At 53.9% G+C, this 24,092-nt stretch overlaps 1 protein-coding gene across 2 annotated transcripts in view; it reads right to left on the bottom strand.

The window, feature by feature from the left end:
- The window catches only part of RBFOX1 (RNA binding fox-1 homolog 1), a 986,153-nt gene extending 979,755 nt beyond the window's left edge, over positions 1-6,398 (bottom strand). The window contains exon 1 of one of the 2 annotated variants that reach the window (XM_049768478.1): positions 6,162-6,398. The gene's annotated coding sequence lies outside the window, so the exon portion shown is untranslated. The remainder of the gene's footprint in view (positions 1-6,161) is intronic. The other variant, XM_049768477.1, reaches the window with a different exon arrangement.
- Between the last annotated feature and the right edge of the window lie 17,694 nt (positions 6,399-24,092).

The raw sequence follows: 24,092 nt of genomic DNA, 5'->3' as shown, positions 1-24,092 counted from the left end.
AAGGCCAGGATGGGAGCCACCCACAGGCTTCCCGGAAGATCCCAAAAATGTGATAGCAAAGAAGGAGCTTATCACAGGATGTCCTGAAGCTGCTTTTCAAGGACCCTCAAATCTAGGACCCCCATAATCCAGGCTCAGGCCCTTCTCCCCAGGGAGAGAGAGAAAGGAGCCAGGAGCACCCCCCCCAGGAGCTGTCCAGGGTAGCGGGTGCTGAGTCAGCCTGTCCGCCTCCTTCCCTGATCTGTCGCTTTCATAAGGACACTAATAAATTAGCGCTTCTCCCCTGCCAATCAGTCAGAGACCCGTGCATATGGCCGCTGTCAGCTGGCCCTCAGCTGGCACAGCTCCACGGAGCCGCGGGTCTGTCGCTCCCTCAGCTCAGCGTGTGCAAGCCCCGCTGGCAACTCCCCCTCTCCCCTCTCCATTCATCATCTTGCTCTCAGGCAAGAAGGAGCCGAAGGAGATTTCCATGCTGGGTTCCCGCCACCCCACTGGCGGGGGGATGGGGAGAGTCTGACAGCCACCACTGTAGCAAAGAAACCTTGTCAGAGTTGACTGTGAGTAAGAGAGTGGGCCAGGCACTGGGGGCGGTGGGCATAAAGTCCTCCCCTGTAAAAGGTCCTCATGCCTGGGCCACGGACGATAGCATTGGAGGAGCAGGGAGTTTGCCTTGCATGCGGAAGACTCAGCAGTTAGAATCCCGGCATCCCATATGGTTCCCAGTGTCTGCAGGAGCGATTTTCTGAGCGTAGAGCCAGGAGTAACCCTGAGCACTGTCGGGTGTGACCCAAAAAAAAAAAATGTAAAAGTCCTCATGCAATAATGACGTCTGCATTGATACCAGGGCTCAGAAGGGTGAAGTTCAAAGACGAAAGGATCTGGGATTTGCAGGTGGAACAGACGGGTTCTGAAATCCCAGGCCACTGGCGCCCTTTCCCTTCTCCTCTGCCGAGGGGCCTGGTAATGAAGGGTTTTATCTGCTGAAAAAACCTCAGACTGGGTCTTCTGCTCCCTGCACACACACATCCCACTCAAGCCCAGAATAAGGGAACACCGGTTTTGGAGGATGTGATTTCCTTGGACAGAAGGAAGGAGCAGAGGGTCTGTGAAAGAATTCAAATGTGCAAAGTCTTCCCAAACCTACCCTAGTCCCTGAAGCCCATCCAGATGCTTCCCAGTAAACAGCAAACAGTAAACAGTAAACAGTTCTGAGGGTGCTGTGGTGCAACAGAGCCCATGAGGTCTGGCCTTCTCTCTCTCTCTCTCTCTCTCTCACTCTCTCTCTCTCTCTCTCTCTCTCTCTCTCTCTCTCAGAAATTCCACCGACAAGAGCCATCTTGATGCAAAGACACACTTGGCAATGAGCAAAGTGATTGCACTCATCGGTTCTATTATGCCGGCAAAGGTCTAATTTTGTTCTCGGGGAGATGAAAGGGAGCTGATCTCAGCGATGCTGGCGGTGGCAGCAGCCGGAGGCCTACGCGCTGCACTGGACGGGCTTTTAGAGAGGTTCTGGGCTCACATGCTCACCTCTGCTGGGACGGCAAGACACAGCAGCCCCAGGTCACCACAGGCAGTGCCTAGAACTGAGAACCATGAAGGTTCTAGGGAGCAGAGGTATCAGCACTGATAGGGTGTGTCACATCTCGAACCCCCAATCAAAGAAGAGCCCGAGTGCAGCCTTCCAGCCGGCATTTCTCATTGCAGAGCAAGGTGGACATGAGGGTGGGGGGCTGATTTCTCTCTTTAGCACACCCCCCCCCCGTGAGCTCACAGGGTCTATTTCAGAACTAAGCCCCCTCTTCTCTGCACCACTCTCTCTGTCTGCCCCAGACTTACAAAGGGGGGTGTTTTTCTGAGAGGCAGTAGAGGCTGCAGACTCAGGATACAAACTCTTGCAAAAACCGCCCCCACCTGCCAGGGTTGCTGAGATCAACTGGAGAGTAGATGGAAAAGGATAGAGATTTGGGATGCACAATGAAGAGCAGCTAAGGCACCCCTGCCTCAATTTCCCTCCCGCAGTGAAGATGCACAAACCAGCCATTTGCTCTCTCCCTGGGTCAAGGAAGGGAGAGTATGGGGTGGAGGACTGGAGTGCTGAGCAAGAAGGGTACTCCTCAGAGGATACACAGGGGTGAGGTGGTTTTGATGTGGTGTTGGGAGAAGAAAAGGCAGCAGGAACGCCCCAGCAGAGCTGCCCCTACCTTACTCCACAGGCTCCTTACAGCTCCAGGGAACCTGTGCCACAGGGACAGACAGGTCTGGACCACAACCATGGTTGTTGCACAGTCCATGACAAACTCAGCAGGTCAAAACCCTTCTGCCCTGCCCTGTTCTTCCCCAGCCAAGGAGAATGGAGCCCCCATTTTTTCCTGTTAGCCTGGCTTGGGCTGCTTCACATGGAAGGACTCAGCAAGGGAACCTTCAAGTCAAAACAGCTATGAAAAGGGGTGTCTGCAATGCTGCAGAGAGGTTAAATGTAAGATATGGGGGTGCAGGGACAAAATGATAGGATACCAGCTGGGCCCAGCCCACGGTGCCATCCCCTACAATCTCTCCCCCAAGGGAAGTTTCTCTCCAGGCCTCTAGAAGAGCAGGGACCGGAGACTGTCTCCCACATCACAAGATTCTCTGTGATTCTGTGATGGAGATGTCTGGGCTTAGCCTGAGCCCTGGGAGGCACCCTCTGACCTTCCATGCCCTCCGATCTCTGCCCATTTATGTAAGACGCAGAGGGTACCCGACTCTTCTGAGCATCCAGCCTACCCCAGGTCTTCAGGTCACTGCTTGCTGGCCTGCCCATTGCCTCTCTCAGGACACGCGCATCAGGCAATGCTGGCAGGTAATGCTGGTGCTTTGCACGGAGCCAGGAATATAATAGTATGTGCCCATTAAATGGTCGCTGATGTACATCCAGCTTAACACCTACAGCTACTGTCTCCAAGCACAGCCCTCAGCCCGCACGAGTCACTATCCTGTCTGGTAGTCAGGTAATTGGGGGGCCCTCGCTTCATTCTTCTAAAACTTTCCACCCCTGGCTCATTGTCTTCGTTTCCACGACACGAGCTCCTTGGCCACGTTCCCAGAGCGGAATGTTCTGGAGAAACACTTCCTGCACTAGCCACTCCCTCCCGCAGGCAGGTGCCCCCATCTGTGGCCCTGAATCTCCCTCCCTCCCTCCCTTGGCCTGGTGATCCATGATGGACGAGCAAGCAGGAAGGAGGGTGCCAGGACAAAGAGGACAGAGACCATCTCATCCGGGACCCTCAGTTTCAAGGCTCCTGCCTGTGCCCCCACCTCCGCCCCACAGTGGAGGAACATTGGTGGAGAATGGGTGTGGCTTCATGCTTGATTTCTTCCCCCACCCAACGCTGAGGATGCCTTTAATTAAGGTTTTCGTGGGATCTGTGTTCCTCGACGGTGCTTTTTTTAAACAGAAGGACTCAGAGATATTCGGGGAGTACCTCCGGGCTTCTTGAAAAAAACAATCGTCTCCCCACTTGGGACTTATTTCAGGCATGATCCTGAACCACGGTTTGATGTGTGTGATGTGTGTGTGAAAAAAGAGAGAGAGAGAGAGAAAGAGAGAGAGGAGATAGATGGGGGTTCCTATGGGGGGGGCCCACACACTCAGACTATAAAGTAGGATGGCAGCTACACCCTGCCACTGCCTGTTCATCACAGAGGTCTCAGACCCTGGTGACTCCCTCCCCAGGCCACCTGCAAGTCCCCGCCCACTGTCCCTGAGTACTTTCTGTGTCGTCACATCCTGGTGCACCTCCTGGACTGGATGGATCCCACGGTTCAGAGTGCTGATCCTGGCAATGCCAATGCGGGGACAGGCAGAAGGGTTATCCTGCGGGAAGGTGATCCTCGGGGCTCAGCTCGCCAGCAAAGCACGGCCGTGGGGGCCTGGGGGAGCGGCTGCAAGGCCCTGCTCAGACCCAAGGCAGGAGCAGAAAAAATAGCATCAATTATCAGCAAGAGAAAAATAGGGCACCTCGGGCCTTCCAGGAGGAGGGAGCAGGGCCCGCGCTGAGGCTGTTATAAGCACAGTTCCCCAGGATGGGTGAGGCCCTCAGAAGTGCGGGGGGAATGTGAAGCATGTAGCACCTAGGCCTGAGACCTGGGAGGCCAGGGAGAAGGGCGGGACTTCTGCAGGACTTCCGGAACTCCAACACATTTCTATCATTTCATCTCAGAGGGGCTAGCTGGGATGGTGGCAGGGCCCCCACCCCATCACCAAAGGTTCTGTGAACAGTATAGAGGAGGGAGGCCAGGCCAGGCTGCTCAGTGCACTCTCTCTCCAGGACCAGCCTGCTCTCTCCCATAGTAGCAAGGCAGCAATGTTTTCTGCTTCTTCCATTCCATCTGCTGCTTGAAATACCATCAGGGAAGCTGCCTGCCTGTCCCCTCTCTCCCAGGTGTCAGAATCAGAGCTCGCTTGCGCTCTCTCTCTCGCTCTCTCTCTCTCTCTCTCTCTCACACACACACACACACACACACAGACATAACACACATGCTCTCATTCTCCTCCTTTCTCTCCTCTCTCCTCACTCTCCTCTCCTCTCTCTCTCCTCCCTCCTCTCGCTCTCATATATGCAGGCCAAGTTCTGTTCTAAGTGTTTGCAGCTTTATCTGTTCCCATCCCTCAGCCCTCCGAGGTGCACCAACAACTCTCCTCTCAGGTGCACAGTGCTGCGGGGAAGGGCGTCTCAGGAACTGAGCTGAACCCCCCAACCAGCAGGTAGAAGGAGATGGGGGTGGCCTTCTCAGCCTTAAAGCTCTCTATGCTGGATTCTTCAGCTGTTCTGGAAAATTTGAAGCCATGATGCTCCTTTTCCTGCTACTGCATGTCGGCTCTGAATGGACAGAGACTGGGATGTGGGAGAGGCAACTGCACGAAGTAAGGCCGGTACACCAGTCAAGGCACTCCTCCCATTTTTTTTTTCCTTTTTTGCAGAAACAAAGATAACATGTGGTGATGCCAGGCAGGGTGCAGGGACAGGGTCCCAAGGGCAGCCCGAGGGAGCCCAGCACTTCTCTCCCTCCGGCTGCACAGATATGGGGTTGAGGTACAGAAATGACAACACTTGTGAAGAAGCATGAAAATTGGCACCAACTTCCCAGTTCACCTGGACTGGGCCTCCCATGGCACTTGGAGGCATGTGATAGGGGGCGGGGGTTGGGGGGGGTAAGGGAGGGATTCTGGAAGCTCTTGCACACACACACACACACACACACACACACCCTGGCCCGCCCCCTCCTGGCAGGACCTGGGGCTGCTCCTCTGGGGTGCCCCCTCCCTCCCCGCTGCTCCGACACCAACCTTCTAGTACCTGAAGCCCAGAGGTGACCCCCGCCCCCCCCATGCCAGGGCAGCAGGATGTGGAAACTGCAGACAACCCACCACGCACCGGCCCTGCTCCCCTCCATCCTTGGGCATTTCTGAACCCTGGAAAAGCTCAAGGAGCAACTCCAGACGGTGCCCAACGAGACCCTCCTGGGGGTGCCCGCCCCGCCCTACCCTCAAGTCTGTCTTAGGCACCCCAGGAGCCCTATCGACCAAAGTCGCCACTTGCAGACGGGTCCCCTCCCCGGGGTGGAGAGGCGCTAGGTGGATGACGGCTGGGGGCGAAGTCAATAAACCCAGACGCTCCCCTTCCAGCTCAGTAGCCCCCTTATCCCCGCCTCCCATCAGGGGCTCGGCGCGGGCGAGCCTCCCACCGACCTGGAGGCTGCAAAGGCGGCGCAGCCAGCAGCAGCAGCGGAGGCGGCGGCCAGTGCGCGCTCCCAGCCGGGCCAGTGGCACCGAACCAAGTGCGCACGCAAGGTCCAGCCGCTTCCTCCGGGGAGGACAGACGAGGCCTGCCTGAGGGCTCCGGGTTCGGGGGGTAGGCAGGGAAGGGGTGTCGGGGAAGCTCTCAACCGAGACCCCCGTGTGGGGGAAGGGGGACCTGGGGATGTTCAGGGACCCGCAAGGCCAAGCAAGCAGCGCCACCGCACAGAAAAAGTTCCCAGTCCAGAGCGCAACGCATGGTCCAACCGGGTCGGGAGAGAGGAGAGCGCGCGGGGCCTCGCCCTTTCTCTCGGTGGGGACCCCCAGTGGGGCAGAAAGAAGAGGGGGGTCCCGGAGGGTGGTGACCCCCGCCACGACTTACCTAGAATTCCCGGTCGCCTGGCGCCTCCGACTCTGGTGCGCTCGGGACACCCCCCAGCCGCCTTCACTCGGGGCGTCGGCCTGCGCGCGGGGCTGCGGGCTTCTATCTCCCACCGGGGTCTCCCCCAACTTGGCGCGCGGGGCAGCCCGGCCCTGGCACCCCCAACTTGGGCGGCGCGGCGGCCCTCCCGGGCAGCCCGGGCCTTCCCGCGGCCACGGTGCCCCCGCAGGAATGGGGTGCGCGGAGGTGCCCAGAACAGGGGGTCGGGGGCGTGCCGAGCGCTCCGACGCGTGTGCCCAGATGGCGAGCTCAGAGTTCTCCAGCCTCGGACTTCCGGGGCGGGGCCGGGTGGGGTGCTCAGCGGGGTCCCCGCAGCTCCGGGGCGTCCCTGAGTTCCTCTCCTTCCTTGTCGGTGGCAGGAGCGAATGCCGGGTGGGTGCGCACGGCGGGGTGCTGGCCCGGCCAGCCGGGCGGGAGGGATCCCAAGCCGCCGCCGCCACCACCACCACCACCACCCCCGCGGGGCTTCCCTCGCGATTCGCGGGGAGCAGCGTGGGGTCGGGGAGCGCCGGCGGGCCGCGGGTTCTCTCTTCTTCTCTCTCTCTCTCTCTCTGGGCTGGCGGCGGAGGCGGCGCGGTTCGGCTCTGCTTCGGCTGGCACCGGGACTGGAAAGGAGGTGACCTTCAAACCCCGCGCTCGGGGAGACCGGGAGGAGCGCAGGGGTGATGGGGCGCCGAGTGGGGGTGGCGGGGCGCGCAGGCAGGGGCCCCCGCCGAGCGGAGCCGGCCTCCCCAAAAAGAGAGATTAGAAAATAAACAAAGGAGAAGGAGCTAGGAGCGAGCCAATGTGTGTGCGCGCGCGCGTATGTGTGTGCGCGCGCGGGGGGTGTGAGATTGTGTGTGTGTGTGTGTGTGTGTGTGTGTGTGTGTGTGTGTCTGTATGTGTGAGAGCTAGCTGAGCCAAAAATAATCGGGTGCGCCTGGGAGCGCCCCCACCCGCTACCCCGTCACGCGTGCCGCCACCCCCACCCCACCCCCAGATCCCACTGTCCCAGCCTGAAGGGTCCCCAGCTTCGCAGTGGGGCGAGCGGTACTCTGTTGGGGGGAATCTGCCTTGACCCTCCCCCCAAGTCAGAGGGCTCATTGAGCACTAACGCCCCGCCCCCTCCATGCTGAGATCACCCCCACTCCAGAGTAGATGATCTCCCCTTCACTAGTGCCCCCCCAGGAAAGAAAGATGTAGCGCTTCTAGTCCGGGAAGTTTTCTGGGGAGTCTTGTAAGGTGAAGCCAGGCCCCCCTGGAGAAGTGCTCCAGGATCCCCCCAATCCAATTCTCTCTCTCTCTCCACCCCATCTCAGCTCCTCCTAGTAGGACCTTTAGACACCCCATCTCTTCTCTCTCTCTCTCTCCTCTCTCTCTTCTCTCCTCTCTCTCTCTCTCTCTTCTCTCTCTCTCTCTCTCTCTCTCTCTCTCTCTCTCTCTCTCTCTCTCTTCTCACCCCATCTCAGCTCCTCCTAGTAGGACCTTTAGACACTCCATCCTTAGGCTGCCACAGGGCAGAGGCCGGGAGGGTTAGGGGGCTCCCGTTTCTCCGCAGTGCAGAGCCAGAGCTGACTCGAGATGCAGGAAGCCCAACACTCCCTGGTCCCTTTTCTGGTTGTGGTTGTTTTGATTCATTGCTCGGGGGCGATTTGACTGTGTTGCTTGGAAATGGAATTGGAAAAAGCCTGAGGTCCATTGAGGTCTGGTCTGCACTGGGTCAAGCAGCTGGCAAAGAGCCAGGCTTCCTGGGCACAGGCTGCTGGTGGCTTAGAGGTGCCAAGGCACCCCTCTCTGCCTTCCAGTGCAGAGTGGCTTGGACAAGGCCAGATCTGAGTCTGGAGGCCTGAATGGGCATCTTCCTGCCACCCACCCCCCTACAGTTAACTTCTCCCCTTGTGCCCCTTCCAAGACAGAACTCATCCATTCCCCAAGCAACAGCCAGGGTCCATTCTCCCATGGGAAGCTTTTGGCTCTTCTGGCCCATTGGCACTTAACAAAAAGCAGCCTGAAGAGCAGTTTCTCAGCGACTTGTGACCCCAAGAACAAAGGAAAAGGAACTTCTTCTACCGACATCTGAGTTTCAAAAAGGGGCACGTTTCCTCCTGCTTTGAGAAAGCAAGTCTGCAAAGCCCAAGGAGACATCTGGGGCCAGGCCTCGGTGGGGAACCGCTCCATTCTGTTTCACCTGCCTCTTCAGGGTCTCCCTTGGATAATAACTTATTTATATGTAAACTCATTTTTTCCTTGATACTAGTCTCTTATCATTGCATGATAACACAACGAAGCTGTAAATCTGGATTAGTAACATCATAATAATGTCCCCCCAGATACTGTTTACAATTGGGAAAATAAAAGAAACACGGAATTTTAAATGGAATTGTTTCGCCATGCTGGGAGATGAGATGGCTTGGAAAGGAGGTATTCTCAATTTAAAAGCAAATTATCAATAATGAGAGGAGAAATAAATGGCAGCTAATGGGAAGTTGTGTCGAAATATAATGTTTTGTGCAAATTCACCAACAGAAATTGTTTCTCTCTGTTCCTTCTCGTTTTTATTCCAGGAAGGGAGGGGGGATGAATGAAGGCAATAATTTGAATCAGAACCTCTAGCTGCTATGTTATGAAAATGGATAAACGTGGGCCAGAGCAATAGCACCGCAAGTAGGGTGTTTGCCTTGCACTCAGGTGACCCGGGTTCCATCCCCAGTATCCCATATGGAACCCCAAGCCTGGCAGGGGTGATTCCTAAATGCAGAGCCAGGAATAACTCCTGTGCACCACCATAAATAAACCAAAAAGGTGGTAAAGGCCTGATGCTTTTATATTTTTATATCTATTTTTCAGTTGTAAATGAAACAAAACATACCTCAAAGTCAAGGTGGAAATCAAAAGTGTTTGCAATCACACTATTCGTTTGCCAAGAGATCCCCCTCTGTCCCCCAGTGACCTTTTTCTGCTATAGCCAGCACAGTTGTGACCCCACAGGAGGCGCTCAGGAGACACAGATGTTCAGACAGCCCCCAGACACTCACACATGCTTTCTCTCCTCCAATTCCATAAGCAGCCCCAGAGTTCAGGATGGCCAGCGCCCCGCCTGGGTGGGCAACTTCGGAGACGTGGGCTCCTCCTACTGGTCATGAGAAGAACTTCATCACATGTGCCCTGGGAGGGGTGCACAGGAGGTGGGCACAGAAAAGGTGGCCTGGGGGGCACTCTGCTGCAAGCTCCCAGCCCATCCAGCTCTCCTCCAGTCTCAGGATCCTCCCGTGTCCCCACTGCCCCGCATGCCAAACTCCACAACTTTCCACTTGGATTACAGATGCCTCATCTAGCTTGTCTCTGGCTTGTATCTGGCCTCTACTCCAGTCTGTTAATCCAGGGGGTTCCTAAGTGCTCCCGTGACCTGGAAGCTTCACTACCCCATAGCATGCCACAGGGGGCGCCCTGTTCTTCTGCTCTCTCCACCCCAACATATTCACACCCACACACTCACACACACTCATATCCATGCATTCACACTCAGACACACTCATGTTCATAGGGGTGTGCTCACACATATTCACTCAAACTCACACATGTACTCACACTTCTTATACATTCACACACATGAATTCATACACGCACAAACACACATATATGCCCTTACACCTATGCACTCAATCACCCATCCTCATACACCCATTCACACACCTAACACTCACACATGTTAACGCCCCCATTCCATATGCTAATATTGCCTGGGTGGTCAGACACACCCACAGCTGGGAGAGGGTCTGCGGTTGGGAATAAAAGTGTTACCTGGAGGGGGAAGGAGGAGGAAGAAAGACAGCAAGGGATCATGGAGAGCAGCAGGAAAGAGGCTGCATGAAAAGCTTAGCTTAGAAGCCATGTGGGGAAATGCACATGGTGGTTAAGGCCATGTAATAAAGCTGGCTGTCTCCTCCTAAAACTTCAATTGACTGTGAATCTCTCCACCATTATCCTGCAACCTTCAGACCTGCCAGCCAAGAGGCTCAAGATGGTGCCATACTGAGAGAGGCCTCACACCAACACTAGGACTCTATATTTTATGTTTATACAACACACACTCAACATTTACATATACACACATAATCACATATTGCACACCTACCCACACTCACAGGTCAGAGTCCTGACATGGGACCTGGCTCCATGGTGGATCCCTACCTCGCAGGCAGATGACTAGTTTGACCCCCAGCATCACCCCAAAGTCAAAGCGGCAGTTGCCCTGTGTGTGTGTTGCCCTTGGTGTGAGGGACTAGGGTGTAAGATCACAGACACCCTATCCCCTCTTGCTCTGCCCCCTCTGGGCCCCTCAGGCCTGGATGCCAGGACAGGCTCTGAGCTGCTCCCAGGCACAGCCACCTGGGCCTACAGTTGGGACCTCTGGACACTCATCCTCAGACAGCCTCAGAAGAGGACAAAGCTAGTAGTAACCAGAACACCAGAGAGGATGCGGGGGGTCCCTTCTCCATCTCTCAGCTCACTCAAGAGCTGGATCCTAGGGACTTTTGCAAGGGCATAAGCCGCTATCTCTCCCAAATGATGGAATGACAAGCTGGGAGGGAGACGCCAGCTTCACCCTCCTGTAAGGACAAGTACTCGGGATAATTTCCCACTGGCTTAAGGCTTGATAGAGGGAGGAAAAGTACAAACAGGTTGGAGGGCTGGTGGACACGAGCTTTCGGGAAGATACCTACATTCAGAGCATGCCCCGCCTCATAAAAGGCCTTTTCTGATCCTGGTCTCAGATGCTGGTGAGAAGAGCCCGCAGGGGGGCAAAAGCAAAGCTTCCAAGCGTATCAACTTCACAGGTTCAAGGTCCCCATTTTCAATTCCCCGGCAGCCTGGTTTCAAGGCCACCGTGTTCTCGGCTCTTCAAAACCCCCCAATCATATCCAAAGAGAAGGGAGGCTGAGTCTGCGCACGGATTCTGAAGTCCAGCCGAGAAAATATTTTTAAACCCCTTCCATGGCTTTGAAAAGTGCGGTCTAAAAGACAAGAGGGCAGGCTGTTAGGGGGAAGTGAGCTGTCCGGGAAGGAAGGCAAGGGGCCGGTCAATGAGGTGTAAATAGCTCATGAATTTATAATCAGAATGGAAAGAGTTTTACCTTAATGTATCACACACCTCGGGGATGGGGCAGGCCCTGCATTTATTAGCTACGCTGAGTATTGACCATTGATTTCTCTCAAAGGCACTTTTCTGGCTTCGAGATCCCATCATTGGGTCACAGATGGAAAGTAAAGCTCGGGAGTCTGCGGGGGGTGCAGCATTTGCTACGGTGACCTCAACTAGGCATGCTTTGAGCAACAAGAGTTCTGTAAATCAAGGTCAAGTTTTGAGTACCACCATGTTCTCCATTTATATGTTTAATATTCCTAACTATTTTTACCCTTCAATGTAGCAGGAGGGGGGAAAATCTCTGTTTAAGAAAAAACACAGAGATCATCTTTTCAAGACATTGTATGGGGGTCGAAGAGATAGTGCAGTAGTAGGGCATTTGCCTTGCACTCGGCTGACCCAGGAAGAGCCTGGGTTCAATCCCTGGCATCCCACATGGTCCCCCAAGCCAGGAGCGATTTCTGAGTGCATAGCCAGGAGTAACCCCTGAGCGTCACTGGGTGTAGCCCAAATACCAAAAGAAAAAAGAAAAAGCACAGAGTTCATCTTTTCATGACTACATTATAGGCAAAATGAGAAATAGTGACTGGAGACTTAGCACAGGGGTAAGGCACAGAGCAGGAACCTCACCCCTTCCGGTACATTACCCCAATATGGTATGGAGTGGCAAGCACAGACAAGACAAACCCTGGCGTCCATCCCTGGAGGCCAGCCCTGCCCAGGCAAGCTCAAGAGGGCAGCATGGTACAGGCAGGTTGACCTTGCTCTGCTGCCAATCCCAGGGCCAAGCCGTAGGGCAATGCAGGGGGCAGTCGGGCTCACCAAGTGCATCAGTGTTTGTCCTTGGGTCCTTGTTCTCAGCAGCAGAAGCTGAAAAACAGTGAAGCTGGAGGAGATGGGGAGTTCAGGGACAATTTGATTTGATAAAGAGTAGGAAAGACCAAGAAAGGTGGGAAACTTTCTCCTGGTATTTTTTGACTCTTATACCAGTGCTCTGGGCTTAGGACCTACTGCCAGAAAGAGAAAGGACCTGGGAAGAGCAGGTCTGAGATTTTTTTTCCTGTTCACCCTCAGGGGAGCTACCTTGGGCATCCTTGTCTCCTCCATCCCTCCTCCTTCCTCCCCTTCAGTCCAGGGGAGCAGCCACAGGGGAGCTGGGTGGCACATAGAGGGAACCATGATGCCTTTCTGGTGGGTCTTTTCAGAAAGCGTGAAGTGGCAGTAATCCTTGAGTCCCTGTCGGGGTGGCTGCTGGCCTGTCATTCGTGCCAGGAGCTCTTTTATGAGCATTGCAGAGCCCAGTGAATGGAGAGAAAATTCTGGCTACCACAATAGCAGGTGGGTTCACCAGCATCCCTCCTGAGTGTTAGTCTAGGACAGTTTTTAGCGGATGTCAGCGACCACTAATAGGTTGAGGGCAGGCAGTGTCTTAGGGAGAAGGCCGCACTCGAGTCCATTTCTGTCCCTCTTCCTGCTTCCGTTTGCCGCTGTCCTCCAAAGCTCCAGGATGAGGCTGGCTCGCCATTATGCCGAAAGGCAATTAAGCTACTTGGCAATAAAAGCAACCACATTTTTCCTGGAGTACAGAAGAGCACGGGACAGATGTTATGCCGAGCAGAAGTACTTATCCACAGCGCAGTGCCCTTCCCAAGCGCCCTCTTTTCCGTCTTTCCACAGCTCCTTGGGCCACTCCATGCTAAAATTCTGGGCCAGCCCTCCCTGTATGCATTTCCCTGCCAGCTCTCTGGAAATGCACCTCTGGCTGACTCTTATGGGCTCCTTTCCACGTGTCAAGCCCCCTCTGTTAGAATCCTCCCTCCAGGCCAGTCCCCAGGAACCGTAGCTGTGCACCTTCTTTATGGTCAGCCCCTCTGTCCCTGTTTGGTTATGAATCCTGGTCGCTCGCTCTTCATCATGGGCCACACTGACAAGCTCCTGGCAAGTCTTTCTGGCACCGGAAATACCCTGTTCCTGGCTCTCTTCCCGCCTCTGAAACGCTCTGTCCCTCTCTCCCCTGCCTTAAATGAGCATCTCCCAGAGTCTCGTTCTTCCTCCTAGGCTGCTCCAAAACCGCTTCCTGCGGAGAGCAATCAGGGCCCCACAGCTGCCAGACCCTGGGGGGCGGCACTGTGCACTCCTCCTCCCTACCTCAGCTCAGTTCCGGCTTGCTGTGCCACATGGCCAAGCTAGCCCTGCTTGGGTATCTAAGGCTGCCCTTTGGCCTCTCATTCCTCCTGGGGGGACTCAGGACTTACCTCACCTTAACTCTGACTGCATTATTGGTGATCACCCCAATCAATGCAGCAGAGGTGACCCCAACGTGGTTCTGAGTCAGAAATCCCCAGGCATGGCTAGCAAGGTTCTGCTTCAACATGGACTGCACGGTCTCTTGAGCCTGCTGAGAGAATCTGGTCCCCCCAGTTTCTTTAACGAAAGGTCTTGGTTCTCAACGGGCTCCTCCCCAGAGCCCACCACACAGTCCCTACCACCTTGGGGATCACTCTGGATGGACGCAGCTAGCCTCTGTCCCAGCAGGAAGACCCCCCAAGCCATTCCCACAACCTGGCCTTGGATCACTATCTCAGCATCGATAGGTCCCATTGACCAACCCCATCTGTGGGGCCCTGCTCATGGTGGCAGGAGGGGGTCACATCAGAATGTGATGTCATTGGGACAAAGGGGTGGTGTCAATCAGGCAGCCATTACAGCCCTTTCTTGAATAGGGACACTGGGCCTGCTGGTGGGTGGGGTCAGAGGAGAGGGTGGTGGGTGCAGAGACGCATGTACACTGCAGAGACTATTGGCCTCACTGCTCAGGGCCACCCTCAACCACATCCTGAACCCATGTGGGTTGATTCCTCAGAGGTTCCCCAAGACAGTCAGTGTCTGCCAGACACCCCAGGATCAACCACCCCTGGCCGGGATAAACTATAAGCGCTCTCTCGCTCTCGCTCTCACTCTCTCGTTCTATTTCTCTCTCTTTCTCTCTCTCTCTCTCTCTCTCTCTCTCTCTCTCTCACACACACACACACACACACACACACACACCACACACAGCTCCATGAAGCTGGTCGAACCCCCTGTCTTCCACCGATTACAGCTCCTTCTGACTCTTTGCTCCAAGGACCAGGCTCACCTTGATGCCCTGTTGAGTACACGCTGTCCAAGCGACCCCCTTCTGGACAGTGATCCATCATCCCATCCCCAGGACAAAGGTCAAGTGATAATAATTAATGCAGCGATAAAACTGGCTGCCACTGAGTGGACATTCTTGAGTTTGGTTCCTTGATTGAAAACTAATGTCTTGTTAATTTCCAACAGCCAACCGGAGAGCATTGAGGAGTCAGAGAACGGCCGACACCTCAGCCCACAGCCCGTGCCTGCTGCTGCCTTGCAGAGAGCCATGGACTGGCTTCCTTGCCTTCCAAGGGGATGAGAGGATTCTCCTTCATTGAAGTTCCATGTGGCTGTGCGACCCAGAGCAGAAGCCTTAAGAAAAGTCAGTCTCAAGCCCCGATTGTTCCACTTGGGCACACCCCAGTTCTAGTCCTCTGTGGGATGTCTAGAACCAGTTCCTTGAGGAGCTGTAGGGCCTCACACCTATCATGGTGCTGACCAGCCGGAATAGAGCACATAAAGGCATGAAGATCTCCACATACCCCTGTACCCCAAAGGTCATCTACACATACCTGGGACCCTTGCCATCTGCAATGTCCAGAGTGGGGCTCTGTACCCCCACTTCCTACTCCACTGTCCTGTGTGAAACCAGGACACCATGCCCATTCCCACCTCAGTCCCTTCTTAGTACCACCGGGCATGTCTGGGCCCAGTCCTACCAGCGCGATGGTCCTCAAATTACGGCCCCATGGGCCACATATTGTATTTATTCCCATTTTGTTTCTTCACTTCTAAAAAAGATTTATGCAGTGTGCATAGAAATTTGTTCATAATTTTTGTTTTTACTATAATCTGGCCCTTCAACAGTCTGAAGAACAGTGAACTGGCCCCCTGTTTAAAAAGTTTGAGGACCCCTGAATGGGGTGGCCAAGCTGGCTCTACTCAGTGCCAGCCCCACATCGTGCCTCCCCAGCAGGGAATTTCGGGAAATCAGATGACCTCACCCCACCCCTCAGAAGATTAGTGTTCCTTAAGCCATAGCCAAGTGCAAACAAGTCTTGGTGGAATCCAAGTCAAGGGAAGTGGATATCCGCAGGCCACATCCATGATCCACCCCCAAAGCCATGGCCAAGAGTGTCTCACAAACCAGAGCCTTGGTCCCAGCAGCATGAGGAACAGGGTCTGAGCTGTGCCCTATGGAACTGAGCTTCCCACCACCCTGGGGGCTGGGGGGGGTTCAGTACCCATGACAGACTCAGGTGGGATGGACAGAGGAATAGGCAGAGCCCAAGATGACCCCTGGTTCCTATGGGGTGCTCCCTGGGAGTGCTTTAAGGTTGTGACCTCAAGGGGGCAGAGACCATTCTGGAGTGCCTCTGCACCAGCCCCATGGATTAGCATTGGTCAATGGAGTTGGGGGGGACAGTTCTAGTCACTAAGGCCCATCCCCAAGAAGGAACCAGACAACAGATGGGAACATCCCCACCTCCCAGAAGTCAACACAACCATATTAAGGACAGAAGTGTTAGAGGCCTGATAATGTAATTGTCAAGTAATCACTTGGAATTAGGATAATGGTTGTGACCGGCTCCTTATTACATTTATTTTGAATATCACATTCTTTCAACTCTCATTATTTTAATTATGTTCAATTACAGGCATTTGCATATGCTTTATCATGGATATTAGCAGGGGTGGGGGGAGATCTCCCTATGTTGAACCCCAAACAGATAAGCCGCGTTATATTACACATACACCTCCTGGAAATCTGATTTAAAGGCAGTTCAAGGAGTCGTCTTCAGACAGGCTCTGCAGCAAAGCGAGTCTGGGGTTGGCTGGTTGGGAACACAGAAACAGAATTGGGGTGGGGAGAGGCTGAAGTGGGTTTGAGGCTGTGTGACCTCCAGAAATCCAAGCAATCCCAATGCTCACTCAGTCTCCCCATTTGGGCAACTTGGCTGAGAAAACCCTCATGTTACATAGGGCAAATGTGAAAAAAAACCTGAAATGATGTTTCAAAGTGGGACAGAGAAGATGGTGTTTGCCTTTATGTGGCTAACCAGATTTAGTCCCCAGCATCCCTGAGTACCACCAAGAATGAACCCTGATGGGGCCAGAGCAATGGCACAAGAGGTAAGGCACATGCCTTGCACATGCTAACCTAGGACAAACCACGGTTCGATCACCCAGTGTCCCATATGGTCCCCCAAGCCAGGAGGGATTTCTGAGCGCATAGCAAGAGTAACCCCTGAGAATCATCAGGTATGGCCCAAAAAGCAAAAAAAAAAAAAAAAAAAGAAAAAGGGTCCGGAGAGATAGCACAGTGGCGTTTGCCTTGCAAGCAGCCGATCCAAGACCAAAGGTGGTTGGTTCAAATCCCGGTGTCCCATATGGTCCCCCGTGCCTGCCAGGAGCTATTTCTGAGCAGACAGCCAGGAGTAACCCCTGAGCACCGCAGGGTGTGGCCCAAAAACCAAAAAAAAAAAAAAAAAAAAAAAAAGAATGACCCCTGAACATAGATCTGAGAAAAAGCCCTGAGCATTGCTGGGTGTGGCCCCAAAATCAAAAACAACAACAGAGAGGGGATTTAGACATATCCAGGACACCTCCCCAGCCTATAAATATGAGCTATGGTTCCCTCCTAGGGTCTCCCCAAGAATTCAAAGGGAGGAAGCACCTTTGCTGAGAACCTTGAGGAATGCTGGGCCAGGTACCCACAGAGACAAAGCTTGTGAAATTCCTCCCAAAGGTGCTGACAGGATTCCCTCGGCTCCCCACAAAGTATGAAGACTCCCCACAAGCAGCTGCACTCACAAGGCCCCAAATGGTCTTTTCATCAGCTCCTGCCAGGGCATCCCCCTCCGTAGGGCCCTGGGCCCCCAGAGGCTGCCCTGCCCAGCCAGTGCCATCAGCTGTGCAGGCAAGACAGTGGGCATCTCCTGGTGATGACCAGTGTCTGCTGGATGCTGGCCCTGTGTCCTCAGAGTGCTGGCCCCAGAATCCAGTCCCTCATGCTGCCAGACAGCTGGCTTTTGGGTTAAGAAGCGGCTTTGGAACCAGAGGAAGGAAGAGGGGATGGGGGGAAAGGAGAACAGGAAGAAGGGGGACAGGGGAGGAAGGAGGATGGGAGAAGCCTCATGTGGACCTAGGGCCAAGTAACAGGGAAAGCAGGTGGGCCAGCCCCCACTTTCTGATTCTAACCAGGTGCTGATTGCAAGGGATTCTGGGTGCCAGCCAGGACAGGTGGGAGAGGGTGCCAGTAACTGGTCTGGGGATTGTGTCTGGCTAGGAGATCTGGCGGGAGCTTGTGTATGGCTTGTGGGGGGTGTCTGTCTGTGCTGGGGAATCCATGAACAGCCTGGGAAGTCCATGTCTGTGTCTGAGGGCGGGGTGTCCATGTCTGAGCTGGACCGCTTCTGTGCTGGATACTCTCCCCTAATTCAGCTGCCTCAAAGCATGTCTCAAAGGGTTCAGTTTCTCTCCCATGGGGATCAGAAGCTAGTGGGTTGCCAGGTCCAAAGGTGAGTGCAGTATACCTGGTTGCCATGGAGACCACAGCATCGCCCAACTCTCTCCAGTCTCTCACAGAACCCTCTGTATCTGCATCTCCAACTTATCCCCAAGGAATTGCTGAGCTGAGGGGTTCCTGGCAGAGCCCCCTGACCCAAACTATGAGGGCAAGAGGATACTGGGGAGCAGTTGCTATACCATTGCTGTTCACCCCAATTCCCGAGGAAAGGAGGAAGTGGAAATGGGTGGTGGTGTTCAAGGCCCTTCTGCGGTCCCTCAGCATTGGCCTCTGGTCCAGCAGCCTCGGTGAAGAAATTGGTCTTTTTCCTAATTTATAGTGACCCCTGGCCCCCTTTAAAGGAAACCCAGAGACATTGTGGTGACACAAAGTCAGGGCTGGAACTTGCAGGACTAAAGGGGAGAGAATCCTGTGAGGGGAACCCCATGGGTTTGGAAAAGCCCCCTCCCCTCTCTCCCTACTGCTGGGCTGCTGTGGTAATTCCCATGCAAGGAGGTGGTCCATGGAGACACCCCCAATGCTCAGTACTCTCTTTAGCCCCCATGCGATAGTAGCCACAGTATCCAAGACAGCTCCAGGAGGAAGTCTGGCAGGCAACAGAACGGCGGGGGCTGCATATGACACATGTGGATGGCCCTAGGGGCCGATCTCAGGACCCCACATGTCTGCCAGGAAGACACATTTGTCACTGAAGATCCCCGTCCCCTACGTGTGATCTTTCTCCTCCAACTAAGGAGGCTACGGATCACTTCGACCTGAGTCTTTATATTTTCTGTTCAATAACAAACACAGATTCTTTGATTTGATCTTAGGGCTGGAGATGGAACCCAGGCCTCCTGCTTGCTGACATCCTCGGCTCCCTACAGCTTATTCTGATCATGAATCTATCTGATCATGAGATTACAATGCGGCCCCCATGAGAGTCTGTCCCAACCCCCCACACTCCACCCTCAGAATTCTCTCAGGACCTTGAACCATGCAGCAGCCCCTTGAGCCAAGCTCATGCCTTGAGTAGCCAACAAGTGTGGGGCCTGCTGTGTTGGGGTTGAGCTCAGAACAAAAAGAGAGTGGGCCTGATCTGCAAAGAGCCATCTGAGCAGGGCTGTGTAGACCACTGGAGTAGGGGTCCAGAACCTCAAGTTTCCAGTGCTGAACTTCAGGCTGGAAAATAGAACCCCCATTTGGGGCCAGGGAGTAGGGGGAGTCACGGGCACTCTTTTCCCCTTTTCTCTTCCCCGTCACATTAGCGCTGAGTAATGTCGCGGCCAGACCCCCAGCTCCGTGATGTATCACATTAATGCATTATCAGAACCAGCTGTTGCTCTAATGATATGGAAGAAAGATGAGGGGCTGCCTGATGGATTGGCCCCGCGTCCCAAGGCGGAGGAACAAAGCCGAGGCGGGCAAGGGAGCATGGGGGGGGGGGGAGATTGATTTATCAAGGGGATCCCAAGCGGGCTTTGGGAAAGAGGAGTCGGCTGGGCTGCCGGAATTTATCAACATAATTATGTGCTGTGATTTATTAAGTACTAAACAGCAAAGGCATCAAAGGTACTTTTTTTTTCTTCCTTTGGTTGTTGTTTTCAGCTTAACTTATCAAAGGAAGGAAGGCAACTTTTTGTCGTTTTGGTTTCTTACTATTGAGTGATGACGTCTCTCTCTACAACACTCAGATAAGATGGTCTGCAAGGAAAGAAGGGAAGGGGCAGAGGGGAGGGGAGGAGAGGGAAAGGGAAGGGAGGGGAGGGGAGGAAAAGGGAAGGGAGGGGAGGGGAGGGGAAGGGAGGGGAAGGGAAAGGGAGGGAAGAGAAAGGGAAGGGAGAGAAGGGAAGGGGAGAGGAGGGGAGGGAAGGGAAGGAAGGAGAGAGACAGAGAGGAGAGGGAGAGAAGAGGGGAGAGAGGGGAGAGAGAGGAGAGGAGAAGAGAGGAGAGGAGAGGAGAGGAGAAGAGAGGAGAGGAGAGGAGAGGGGAGGGGAGGGAGAGGAAAAAGAAGGGAAAGGAAGGGAGAGGAAAGGGAAGGGAAGGAAGGGAAGGGAAGGTAGGTAAGGGAAGGGAAGGGAAGGGAAGGAGAGGAGAGGAGAGGAGAGGAGAGGAGAGGAGAGGAGAGGAGAGGAGAGGAGAGGAGAGGAGAGGAGTGGAGAGGAGAGGAGAGGAGAGGAGAGGAGAGGAGAGGAGAGGAGAGGAGAGGAGAGGAGAGGAGAGGAGAGGAGAGGAGAGGAGAGGAGAGGAGAGGAGAGGAGAGGAGAGGAGAGGAGAGGAGAGGAGAGGAGAGGAAAGGAAAGGAAAGGAAAGGAAAGGAAAGGAAAGGAAAGGAAAGGAAAGGAAAGGAAAGGAAAGGAAAGGAAAGGAAAGGAAAGGAAAGGAAAGGAAAGGAAAGGAAAGACTATAGTGAGGTTCAGGTGAATGCTGAGGCTGGGGTTCCTTGTGGCTGAGCATGGCTCCAACTGGGGCCCCACTGGGGTGGCCTGATGAACCCCAGCACTACTGAGGCTGAGTATTGAAGCACCCTGAGACTTGGTTGGCTGAGAGCCGCTGGTAGTTGTTATATCAAATAATTAACAATGGTGGTGGATGGAGAAGGATGGAGGTGGATGGAGGCCTTTGTCCTTAGGCCCCGGCCACGTGGCTTCATCCCCCATCAACCGGCGGGTCTGGGGTCCAGGAAAGCGACGGGTATTGAACTCACTCACAGGCAGGCATCAGGAAGCATCAGCTTTATTCATGCCTATTCACCACATGTGTGTGGCCTATATCATAACCTTTCAAGCACTTGCTATTCTTAGCCCTGCATCTTAACTCCTTTCAGCCATCTTCCTTTGACCTCCATGCTGGTCAAAGACCAGAAGCGAGAGAGCCAGCCAAAAGCCAGAGAGCCAAAAGCCAAAAGGGGCCGAATCCCCTGGGTCAAAGGCTTATCTACCTTTTCCAAGACCCCTCCCAGGAATGGGCGGGGTCTTGCAGGTAAGGTCAAGTTACCTAGGGAGAAAGGGTGGGGGATGAGGCTTCAGTAGTGAGTAGTCCTGAGCTTCCTGAGCATTGCTGGTTCGACAATCTTGTCCCTGAGGGGTCAGGGGATGGCCCAAGGCAGCTGGGCTGAATGGACAAGTCTGTTCTACTGCCTGGCTGGCCCGCAAACACAAGAATTTTTGAATTACCAGGAGGCCAAAACTGGGCACCAGAGGGCAAGGACTGAACCACATGTCACCCCCAGGCTCTGAGAACACTCACGTCTCTTCACACCTGCATTCAGGGCGTGGCCCCCACACCAGCAGGTAGGCCCAGAGAATCTCTGAGTCAGCCTGACTATTGCAAAATGCGCCCCAAGGCACGCAGGCAGCGATCAGAGATATGGAAGCTACATCCATCTGTGTCTAAGAAGCCGGGAGTGGAGGGGACAGGAGTCAAGAATCACACAGGAAAAGAATAAAGAATGAGCTGGAAACAGCAGAAGGGCAAATGGACGCAGAATGAAAGTCCTGGCAGGAACAGAGGGAAATGTAAAAACTGTATCACTGGGGGTGAATTGTATTATGTTGCGTCAGGTTGGTACAGAAAAAAAAAAAAAAAGAGGGAAGAGGTGAGGTGGGACAAGACTCAAGAGAAAATGGCAGATATTAAAAATGTGCAACAACAAATCAAAATATGAGCAATAGGAAGAGCCCCTTCTGCAAAAAAAAAACAAAAACAAAAACAAAAACAAAAACAGGCCAGAGGAAAGAGGCCATCAGAACGTTTCCAGCTGAGGGGAGCTTCCAGAATGCTCAAACTGAAGTCACATAGTGAGAAAATAAAGGACCTAAAATTATAGCCAATGAAGCTTCGATCCCCAAGAAATGACCCAGTCAAAACAAACAACAAACCTTTAAAGAGAAGAAATACTCTATTCTGGCCTCCACATTCAGAGGGGTTGTCTTTTCCAAGATTTAGGAGAGAAAGAAAATGCAATTACCCACGGCAAGCCAGAGGTGCAGGACATGCCAGCCTGGGGTCGTAGTGGCCAGGAGCCCTTGCACCTGCTCTTTGGGATCCTAAGCAGAAGGAGGTTAGCCCAATGGCCACACCTGCCCTCCCCCGGCTGAGAGCTGGTATAGCGCTGGCTGGCTGAGAACTGCATGAGAGCCAGGAGAGGGCAAATGGGGCAAGCAGCAGATCTGGGGTGCTGCCATCAGGAAGAGCAGAGAGGCTGTGGGGTCATAACAAGGGATAGGACAGCAGGGAGACACTCACCTTGCCCACAGCCACTTGGGATTGATCCCTGGCACCACCTAGAGTTCCAAGCCCTGCCAGGAGTGACCCTTGAGCATCTTTAGGTATGGCCCCCAAACCAAACACACACACACACACACACACACATCTGTGTCATGACAACTGACATCAGGAATATCAGAAAGATGCCAAGAGCTGGTTTCTCTTTCCTCCTTAAGTGGAGTCTGGAGCAACTTTTGCCCGCAGTGAAGGCCGCAGACCATGGACAATTCCCCAAACAATGGGCTTCCCTAAGCCAATTTGTCTGAAAATACAGCTCTTCTTTGCTAAAGAAACTGGGGCTGCTGAGAAAGGCTGCCATGCCAGGGCTGGGCCAAGCAAAAATGGAGAGAAATTATTGATTTCAGATCCAGTAGAGAAGGGAAGACGTGAGGGTCATGGTTAAGGTGCCTTGGATGGAGGAATGTTTTAAGGAGAAATTCGGATCCACAGGGTATTCTCATTGTGAGGACTGCTGCATTGGCAATCAAGGCAGTTCGACTTCTGGTTGGGCCCGGAAGAGGCCTGGGTTTTCATTGAAAGCTGGACAGAGTCACTGGTCTTGGTCACAACTGCTGGGCTCCTCCATGCTGGTCACAGGGATGCAGTCCACGCAGCTGGGTGGACTCGCCCTTGCAACTTCCAGGGCCTGACACGTACACACCCCCTGCAACTTCCAGGGCCCTGCCGTGTACTCACCCCTGCAACTTCCAGCTCAGGGTGGAGAGAAACCATTAAACAAAACCCTTCTGGCCTGTGTTAAAGGAAATAAATCTAGGTTGCTGTATGTCAGAACAGGGATGGTGGTCAGGGCTAGGGTATCTCCCTTGGCTCTGCTCACAGGTTACTCACCCACAGTTCATGTGAACTCTTCCTAGATGCAGGAGAGAACTGGACCAAAAGTTTCTGAGCCCAGGGGCACAGGGAACTTGCAGGCTAGGCCGGAGATGTCCAGGTTTTACTTGCCAGGGGGTCCTGCACCCCTTGATGCTCAGGTTCTGGGATCCTGCAAAGCCACAGCTGCAATCACGTCCTCTGTTCAGGAGGTTCTGGGGAGCACATGCACCTTTGTACCTTCTCCTCACTTTTTTTTGAATCACCACTACTCAGTTCCCTTCCCTCTCAGCCACCGTACTCAGTGAGAGCTCTAAGTGGCCGTGAGAGTTTGTTCAGGATGAATGAATGAAGGCCTGGGATTTGGGAATGGAATTAATGGGCATGGAGAGATAAGGGGTAGATGTGGGGGGGGGGTTGGGGGAGGCTGGCATTCTAGCCAGAGGAGATGACACAGAGAGAAAGAAGAAAGGAGACAGGGATATATCAAGGCCACATAGAGGGAGGAGAGAAAAGGCATTTGGGGGCAGGAAGTGGAATTTAGACTTAATCTCGCGGATCAAGAGGATACTCAGAAGGTTTCAGATCCAGGGACCCACAGTGACAAAGCACAGTTCAAAGGGAACCTGTCCCGACAGCAGCACAAGGGGAGGCCGGGGGAACCAGCTGAGAAGTGATTGAAACTGTGTGGCCTTGCTGGGACCGAGCACTGCCGAAGGCTTAGGAGCACAGATTGGACCAGAGTAAATTTGGGCTAATGACCCAGAATTGGACATGTAACTGCGCATTCTTCTGAAAGGCAAGAAGGAGTTGGCTCCGTTTCTGCCCCATCATTCGTTGACTGCCCAATAGATATTAGACGTGAGGACTGGTTCTCAAGCGGCTTTTTTGCACCCTGAGTTCTACAGCACCTCTGAGGTCAAGACCCTCTTTTCCCTGGGTGGGTATGATAGGAACCCAGAGGTGCCTGCTTTACTGTCACATCTGTAGCAGAGGATGACTGATGTGGGCTTCGGCTCTG

The sequence above is a fragment of the Suncus etruscus genome, chromosome 2, assembly GCF_024139225.1.
Source record: "Suncus etruscus isolate mSunEtr1 chromosome 2, mSunEtr1.pri.cur, whole genome shotgun sequence".
NCBI lineage: Eukaryota > Metazoa > Chordata > Mammalia > Eulipotyphla > Soricidae > Suncus > Suncus etruscus.
The sequence above is the reverse complement of the archived record's forward strand: the minus strand, read 5'-3'. Positions and strand labels throughout refer to the sequence as shown.